Raw genomic sequence first — 9,442 nt, 5'->3', positions numbered from 1 at the left:
GTGTTAATGTTGGTAATGCCCATGTGGAGTGAAACAATAAACATGTATGCACATGTGCATTGTTCTAAACAGTAACCATGTTGATAGTATTTGTTAGGTGGTCAATAATGAAATTACATATGATTATGTCTAATAAGTAATTGATAACAAAGTATCATGATCGTAATCACAATCTTTGAATATGAAAACAGATAGTACAAAAATGATTGTAAACAAAAAATCATAAACAAGACGAATAATTCTTAGAAATTGTTTGACATCGTATATAGGCTAATAGAGGATCGTCGGTTGATTTACGACGCCTGGATGATCGTCTAAGAGATTGCTCATATTCATATATATATATATATATATATATATATATATATATATATATATATATGTGTGTGTGTGTGTGTGTGTGTGTGTGTGGGGGGGGTCTTCTGGATCATCATCAACATTCAACATGTTCATCAGTGTCATTGGAATCAACATCATCGGAACAAGAATTAGGTTCATCATCAAGGGGGATCGGGAGTCCAACAACATATTGTCATTAAATGTATACATAATGTAATTGTCAATATAATGCGTGCATAATGTAATTGTCAACATAATGCACACGAGCATTATCATTTTATATATAATGACAGTTTTTTTAACATAACAAGATGCCATATATTCAAACCATAACTCTAGCCAGGAACTAGATAAGTACGTTTACAATAAAGATATAAACTCCTAATTTTCTATTACATTCACACCACTGGTGTCCCACTCTTCAGTCACTAAATTCTCCATTAAATACTCCATTTTGGCTATGACGTTCATCCACAACATAGTACACTCATTGACTTGTTCCAGTATTATAGCATTTGAAAACTGCACGGCTTTGAATACCTTCTCATTTTTGCCCGACCATATGTTCCATAATATGGCCATCACTATGCAGTTGACTGCCTTTTTCTTCTTCTTAGAAATATACAGCTTCGAGGAAAAAGAAATAATATCTGCCATATCTGCCACTGATGAGCAAGAATGTAAATCTTTTTCTCCCAACCATGATCCGACCATCCACCATAGCGTTTTCGACATCAAACACATAAGGAGGATGTGTTGCTGATATGAATTCCCCTTTTTTCCAGCTCCGTCTTTGTCAGTAACCTGCCTTCGATGCCTTTCCGTGCTAACATGTTGGCTTTAGGTGTAGCCAAGCAATTCCAGGTTATTACAAAAGGTCATTACAAAGCCGCTCGACGGGTCCCCGCTTGTGACACACAAGTCCTCTCTAACAGTTTTAACATTGAAAGTTGACTTATTTTTCCGAGTGCCAACCCCACCCATCTTGACATGTCTTCATTCTGGTGTATCTCAGTAGCGCCAAAAGCCGCATAAACTCCACACATGCCTCCCCGGTTGTCGGTTTGTTCTTCCATTGCCAATCCCACACAGTCACCTCCCCTTTTTTGTTGTAATTGTCTGCCACCCAAGACCCTTTGTTTGCTGCCATTCTGTACATAATTGGATAATCATACATAAGGAAATTGTTCAGAATCCATACATCAACGACATAGTCTAATTTTCAATATAATGCACATGTGCATATAATTTAATACAATATCATTTACAATCAACGTAATGCACATGTGTATATAATTTAATACTACATTATTTCGAGTAAATATAATGCACATGTTCATATCATTTAATATAATATCATTTACAAAGTATATACATCATTTATAGTCAACATAATACCTTTAGTCACGAATCGAATGAACCGCAACTCTTGATGTTCTGTATTTGTAGGTGTATTGTGACTGTCAACTGTGATATCAGCAGATGGGCCAACAATGTCAGCATCAGATGTATGAGGAGGATTATCAGAGAATGTATGATGAGGAATATCATATGTGTGAGAATCGACACATGATGAATCAGAGGATGCCAATGACGCATCAGAGGATGCCAGTAGAAGGTTTGAATCAGAGGATGCCAGTGACGAAGCAGAGGATGCCAGTAGAATGTTTGAATCAGAGGATGCCAGTGACGAATCAGAGGGTTGTCATTGTGAATGTCACGGGAAACACCGTGACCGGATTCCACCACCGTGAACTCCGGTGAGTTACTTGAACGCCGTCGGCCGCCGTCGTAAATGTATACAATATTCTGAACCAATGAATGAAACATGAATAAAACCCTAATAAGTAAAACTGTGAACAGATTTGTGAAACATGGGTCGTGTGTTTATAATAAATATCACATAATTACAATTTTGCCATGTGTTCACACTAGTTCTCATGGTTCTCGCAATAAAGAGTGGTTACTAACGGATCCTTATCCTATATATATATATATATATATATATATATATATGTATACATACTTACACACATTAGGATCTCTCTCACATTGATTTCTTAGACCATTTATAATGCAAGGTCCATGACGCATAAGTGAAAGTCATGAACAGATAAACTAAGGACCACCTACTCTGGAGTGGGTTTTGGGTGGTTTTTGAGTCCAAAGTTTGTTGCCAAGGATTTCCCTAAAACCTCAATGGTGATCGCATTAGTTTTATATTTATCATTGTTTAAGTTATGTTTAACACGTATACAACTTAAGTAGAACACATTAACCTTTTTGACTCTTTTAAATAAATTGGTTAAAGGACAGTGTTCGCATTACACTCTTAAAGGTGTGCGGATAAGTCTTGTTAATTTTATATAGATAAATAATTGAATCATGTTTGAGTTGCGCAATTCCATGCGACTAACTGAAACCTATTAACCCTCCAACATGGCAAAGAAGTTTCTATTGTTTAATTTATCATAAAATTTATTTATGTAAATTTTAATTCATTGTATTTCTTAATTTTAAATTTTCGCCTCAATTATATAATCTTTAAATATATTATACATATTTACTTATACTAAATAATATTTTTATTCTTATTTTTATATTTGTATATATGATATCAAGTACTAAATTGGTTATTCAAATAAATAAAGTAAATTATTGTGATAAATAAATGTAAATGTATTTATAATATATACAAATGGGGGAAGATTCACTAAAAATTGAATTTTCCTAAATAGACTAAGAAAAATTATGGATGAAAGAGTGTTTTCGTCATAAAACACAAACTCTCACTTTTTTGTTTTGTCAAACATACAACACAGCAAATCTAGTACAAAAAACTCTAGCAAAAAAGAATAGTACAAAAAATATGGTAAAAAAATTCAGGTAGAAAAAAATGCAATACAAAAAAATCCAGCATAAAAATGTTATAAAATATAGAAATATAACACAAATTTTGGGTTTTTTAGTTGTTACATTATATAGAACAATATGTTACTCAAATTAAAGATAAAAACATGCTTGAATTTATGATGTATTTTTTTTTTAAATAATGTGTATAAAATGTTATGGAGGTTTAAATTAATCCCATGTGTGTATGTTGAAGTTGGACCTAATCGATTAAAAATCATAACAATTTCTACTTCATATAGGAAGGTATCATGTTTTCATAATTCTTATATAGGCCATTAGCATTCTCAATGCTTGAATTAAACTTTTAACTCATATGTAATACAACTAAAAGAGGGTTTTGTTATAAATAAATATCATTATTATGGTTATCAACTCCATATATAGATGTATCTTGTTTATCAAGTTTCCCTCTCCTATATATATTCCTTGTATTTTATTGTAAACACAGACCTATGAATAATATAAAGATCTTTCCCCCTACATCTCTTTCTCATATTGTTTAGCTATTAGGCTTGTTGTTTCACAACACGTTATCAGCACGAAAGTGCTCTTATCAAAACATTAATTGTTTGATTCCGTACCATATAACCGTTGTCGTCTCCCCCTACATCTCTTTCTCAAAGTGTTTAGCTATTAGGCTTGTTGTTTCACAACACGTTATCAGCACGAAAGTGCTCTTATCAAAACATTAATTGTTTGATTCCGTACCAACATCACTGATACCAAAATCAAAATCTTAGTCTATGTTAATAAATTGCTAACATAATGAAACAATCACAATTCTTTTCATCATACTATTTGGCTTCCCTTACACACAAGACTCGCAAAACGCTGGTGTGGGTTGCAACCGGTGTTTCACAGAGTTCGGGCGACTTGTTCTTAATGTGCAACTCAGGTATCAACTAAACAATCTCTTCTATTTTATTTGAGTCGTAGATTACATATATATTTTGTGAAAACGACTTCGTTTAGATTTTGTTATAAACCCAATAACTATGTTTGTTACTCGGAAAATAACAAAGAGACTGAGGTGAAGAAGGAAAGATAGTAAACTGTTAACATGCTTGAATTCCTCCTCGAGCTCGTATGTATGTCGAAGTGGTAACCGCTCTGCTGCTTGGCAGTAAAGATGCGGGCATCAAAACCTGGGAAAGGTGTATTAGCAGCAGGTGAGAGCGCAAAAGGAATCTTGATGAAAGTATACTGGCAATAGACAGGGTGGAGGACGTGTTGTCAGCCCAAGCTCCAAAAACTCTACGGCTTATATCCTCAAACTGTAGCTGATGTTACAGGAGCTCTCATTCTGTGTGTAGCCTCCATAATGTGAGGGATGGTAAGGGTCTAAAATTAGTATAGTGTATGATAGGAACCATCGAACCGGTTCGTCCAGCGATGTAAAGATGAATGCATCAGACGGTGCGGCCTGTGAAGTCATAAAAAATGCTGTTGTAGCAAAAGGGATCGTTGCGCGGGTGCTGTCCTGGACTACCTTCCCGGGGTGCGGGCATGATTTGAAAGAAAGCGATAGGCACGTAGGCGCAATGGACGTCGGTCTTCATAAGAGCAACATCAGCGGGTCAAGGTGCAGGTACAAACGTCTCAACTGATAGGAAGATCATTAGGTGCAGGTACTGGGTCGGGTATAAGGGATGTATTGTCTGGTAAATCAGAAGAAACAGGGTCATGATCAAGTAAGGGTGTAGGATCAGCAGGTACAACATCAGGCTGACCCCAAAAGAAACAAGGCTGTCTCAGAAGCAGGTTCTGGGTCGTGTGACAGTGTGGTGCCTCGAGCAGGTGATATTTTCAGCAGTTGTAACGGCGTCGTCATCTGCGACAGTAGTAGGAAGCTGTAATCTGGCTGTCTGTAAGGCTGCGGATGTCACATGCTCAAAGGAGTCTGAAATCGAATGTATGCTAGAATCAGAGGATAGCTTGTTAACAGGGGTCTCAAAAAGTGAACTTAGTAACAATCGTGCTCGTCAAACTTTCCATCATCATAGGTGTTATCAGAAGGGTCATCAATAATATGCCAATGTCATCATCAATTATTCGTTGAGTAGCCAACCTTCGGAAGGAATGTCTACAGGAGGCGCATTGTCGAGGTTTGGAGTCAAGAGGTGCTTTCCACCGAAGTGTCCAAATGGTAAGGCGGTCGTGGACCGAATCAAGAATGACAGGAAGATTCTCGTCAAGGAACCATCAGCAAGGTTTATTCTTCACCAAAGTCTCGCAGCGCGGACGGTTAGAAGTCGTCTTCGTCCTTGGTCAGCATGTCAGGGTTGCTCTCAGTGTCTGTCGTAAATATCTCCGGCGCAGGTACAGTCTCATCATCTGTGGTGGTGGTCGTAGGGTCATCATTATCTGACAATTCGTTCCCTGAGGAAGGTGATGTGTCTGTCGATACATAGTAGTCATAGCACGCATATCCATAATAATCATTAGCAATCAGCATATACAAATAAGAGTAATTTATCACATAGTCATGTATTCACATTATCTCTCCTAGTCTCTCAGACAATTCTCCCAGTCTCTCAGACTAAACCACCCAGTCTCTCAGACTAACACATCCCGTCTCTCAGACTAAACCTCCCCAGTCTCTAAGACTGAACTCCCTAGTCTTTAAGACTAACTCTCTGGCCTCTAAGACCAAACCTTCCCAGTCTCTAAGACTAATTATCCCTGGTCTCTAAGACCAACTCCCAGTCTCTAAGACTAATTCCCTGGTCTCTAAGACCAACTCCCTGGCCTCTAAGACCAATCCTCCCAGTCTCTAAGACTAATTATCCTCAGCCTCTAAGACTGATCCTCCCTCAGTCTCTAAGACTGATCCTCCCTCAGTCTCTATGACTGAATTATAAATATGAATTTTGAAATGTGTATTTGTGCCTTTTGTTTGTAAAAATGTTTTGTTTTGTTGGTAAAAATGTTTTGTACCCTGGATTTGGACGTTTAGTTTATGCAACGTAAAAAGGTTTGAAAATATTTTCGTGAGATCCTTGATGATCATAGTCTAGACTCGAGAAAGAGTCCTAGTTCGCTATGATCGAGGCTCTGATACCAAGCTGTCACACCCTGGATTTTGCGGAAGCGTGGGTTTATTTGGTGTGACTTCTTAATACCATAGCAATTAATCATAACAATGCTATATGATAAAAACAAGAGTTGTTCATCCATTAATAAGGTTTAGAAATAATACCACAACATCATTTCTAAAATGTCAACTCATAAAACAAGATACAACCATAACATAATTTAAAACGTGTTCATACGACACAATAAAATACTTGAATAAAAACATGGTTTAAGGACATGTAACCCGTCCAGGTAAGGGTTACACCTCCTGAACCTACTACCCTGGATGACGTCTTTATTTAGTACGCAGCTTGACACAAATGCAGACACTTGCCAGATCCCTTAGTTTTCCTGAAATATATGTAATTTGAAAAATCAACAAAAGTCGAGCGAGTTCATGTGTAAGTGAGTATGTATAAACCTTTATAATGTGATTGTATGTATTAAAATCCCTGGTATGTAACAATTAAGGAAAAATAAAAGAGATCACCATTGGGTTGCAAAGCCAATGATATGTGTGAAGTGATGCAGGAAGACTCAAAAATAGCAGATTTTAGCATCGGGCTCATAGTCACCTCATGGTCCACTCAGCGGACTCAGGAGTGGGGCTCGCTACACACGAATAGATCTATCACTCATGACCCTCGGTCCTACAACGAGGATTAATGGCCTTAAGTTCTACCTACCCACTCACAAGATCTAAGTAGTATAAACCCTCCTTAAGCTAATCATACCATGTAAGTAATGTCTATAATAATTATAACATGTAGTTCACCCCCCAAGTATAAAACTGAAAACAGTAAAGAGAAAAGGGGGACATGAACTCACAGTATTGCGTCTTTGGTACTTGTAACTCAAATCTCCTCAGCAAACACGACTACCTACAATGTTCTAACGTCTATTAACGGGCCATGCCTTGCTTCTGTATTTATATCTTTGAGTTACGTTTCTTATGTTCCCAATATTATTCCAAGTTATAATTATTTGTTAAAATAATAATTATTTTAACTTAAATTATATTTAGTTTTGGAATAATTGTTTAAATAAACAAGTATATTAACTTCATATTTTCCTTCCCAAGGATGGGGGTATCTCATACATGTATTTTTCGTATTTGCATTTGTATATCTTGCCAAGTAATGGCGTCATATTTCGGTGTATTGTTCTAAATAAAAATATATTAATATATTCCCAATATATATTTCCAAAACCATATATTTCAAGTCTCACTTATATATACATAAACTTATTTTGTCCAATCATGTATTATCCCAGAAAATATATATTTTTCTCAAAAATATTATATTTTACCTCATACATTTTCCAAAATAATACTTTATCAAAATATACGTATGAGAGTATTTTCCGAAATATACATAAGTTACGTTTTAGCGTGTCGTAAAGCAACAATACTTGTGTAACTTAAATATTTATTTTGTGGGAGCGTTGGTATTATTTTGGAGTAGAAATTTCATGGTATTTTTATATTATTTTTACCCTAAAATAATATTTCTAGTGCACAGAATAACAAACAATCACACAAGCGTTTTAGTATAAAATATATATTCTAAATATATATTTATCAAATCTTATTTACGAAAATCCACCTCCGGTACTTGGTAATTTTGAAATAAAAATGATGGTGAAGTTTATTTAGAAAAATAAAGTTAAAAATATATTTGCAAACTCTTGTTAGAAAAATATTTCTAAGTGTTGAACTTGAACTTGAAGAATTTATAAAAACAAGTAGTAACTTACTAGCATAATTAGTGAGTCTTGTTACCTTTAAAAATGTGATTAGTTTCTTAAAAACTTTATTTTTAAACGATTTGAACATTTACAACTTCTAGTCATGATTTCCAAAAATATTTCTTTGCAAAATTTCTTTTTACACAAGTGTTTATACACTTGTTTACTTACTAAAAATATGATTAATTTATGTAAGATCCCATTTTTAACAAAACTCGTGCTTTTCACTTGGTTCTTCCGAAAAACCACTCATAGATCTTTAGATCTACAAGTTTACAACCCACTTTGATCTTTATTTTTCAAGAAACATGTATGTAATCAAGTTCATAGCTTATGTGTGGATGATTTCATCATCCACAACATTTTTAACCTTCACATCTTGCTATTTCATGTCTTTAAACATGATCTAACAAGTCTATGTGACGAACCATATCATTCTATCTAACATACAACATTCAACAAGCATAACAACACAAGATCAACATGATTTCAACATCACTTTAACAATACATCTTCTCTAGTTAGTTTATACTTCAAGACTTGTTTATACCAAAATTATGAACAAGATGAAGATCTAAGGCACTTACTACTGGCACAAGGCTAAGGGAGTTTCAAAGCGTAAAAGTGATGGATAAAAGAAAACGAGAGCGGTCCTTGAGCTTCCGAATGCACCAAGCTTAGTTGTAGGGTCTCTTGCACCTTTGGGTATGTAAAGTTTGATTGAATGAAGCTTGATGATGGTGGTATGGTGGTGTGGTGGTGGCGGCCGATCCAAGAGGAGAAGGAAGGAGAGAGATGAGCTTGTTTGATGTTTGTGAAATGAGAAGGCATATCCCATGTGTTTATTTATAAACCAAGTTACACCTTTAACCAACATGTAATGTGCTTCTAAATGTCCAACATTAGCAAATAAAATAATGAAAATAATGGTGGGGATGTCCCCACATCCTCATGACCGTCGAAGGGGGGGGGGGGTATGGGGTTGGGTTGTAATGTTTCAAGTTACTAACTAGTTAAGTTTTAATGATATAGTTAGTGTGTTTTTGTGTGTGTTATAATATAAAGTGGGTTAGGGTATTCGGGGAACCTAACTAGCTCAGAAAAGTAAAAACAATGTGTTTGGCAATATTTTTGTGTTTCGGGTAAAGTCCGGTTGTTCGGTTGGGTGTTGATCCGTTAAAGTGTTAAATTAATCCACAAAGTGTCTTTTATATTATTTTTAGTGTCACATTAAATTCCCAACACTTTGGAAAGCATCTAAGACTATTTTGCCAAATTTTTGCACTTTACTAGCATTGTTAAATGTTGAATTTTGGTTATTAGTGCAGAATTCTGCACTTAAAGTATGTTTTAGGCACTTCCGGGC

The 9,442-nt window shown here is 35.4% G+C and overlaps 1 long non-coding RNA gene across 1 annotated transcript; it reads right to left on the bottom strand.

The window, feature by feature from the left end:
- Positions 1-1,129: 1,129 nt before the first annotated feature.
- On the bottom strand, positions 1,130-2,287 carry LOC118491733. Its single transcript, XR_004892174.1, has 2 exons — positions 1,738-2,287; positions 1,130-1,490 (listed from the first exon to the last, which is right to left on the bottom strand). It is a non-coding gene; the product is annotated as an uncharacterized LOC118491733 (long non-coding RNA).
- Positions 2,288-9,442: the final 7,155 nt, after the last annotated feature.

Source organism: Helianthus annuus, chromosome 4 (genome assembly GCF_002127325.2).
Source record: "Helianthus annuus cultivar XRQ/B chromosome 4, HanXRQr2.0-SUNRISE, whole genome shotgun sequence".
NCBI classification, from domain to species: domain Eukaryota; kingdom Viridiplantae; phylum Streptophyta; class Magnoliopsida; order Asterales; family Asteraceae; genus Helianthus; species Helianthus annuus.
This window is presented reverse-complemented; position numbering and strand designations above follow the sequence as displayed.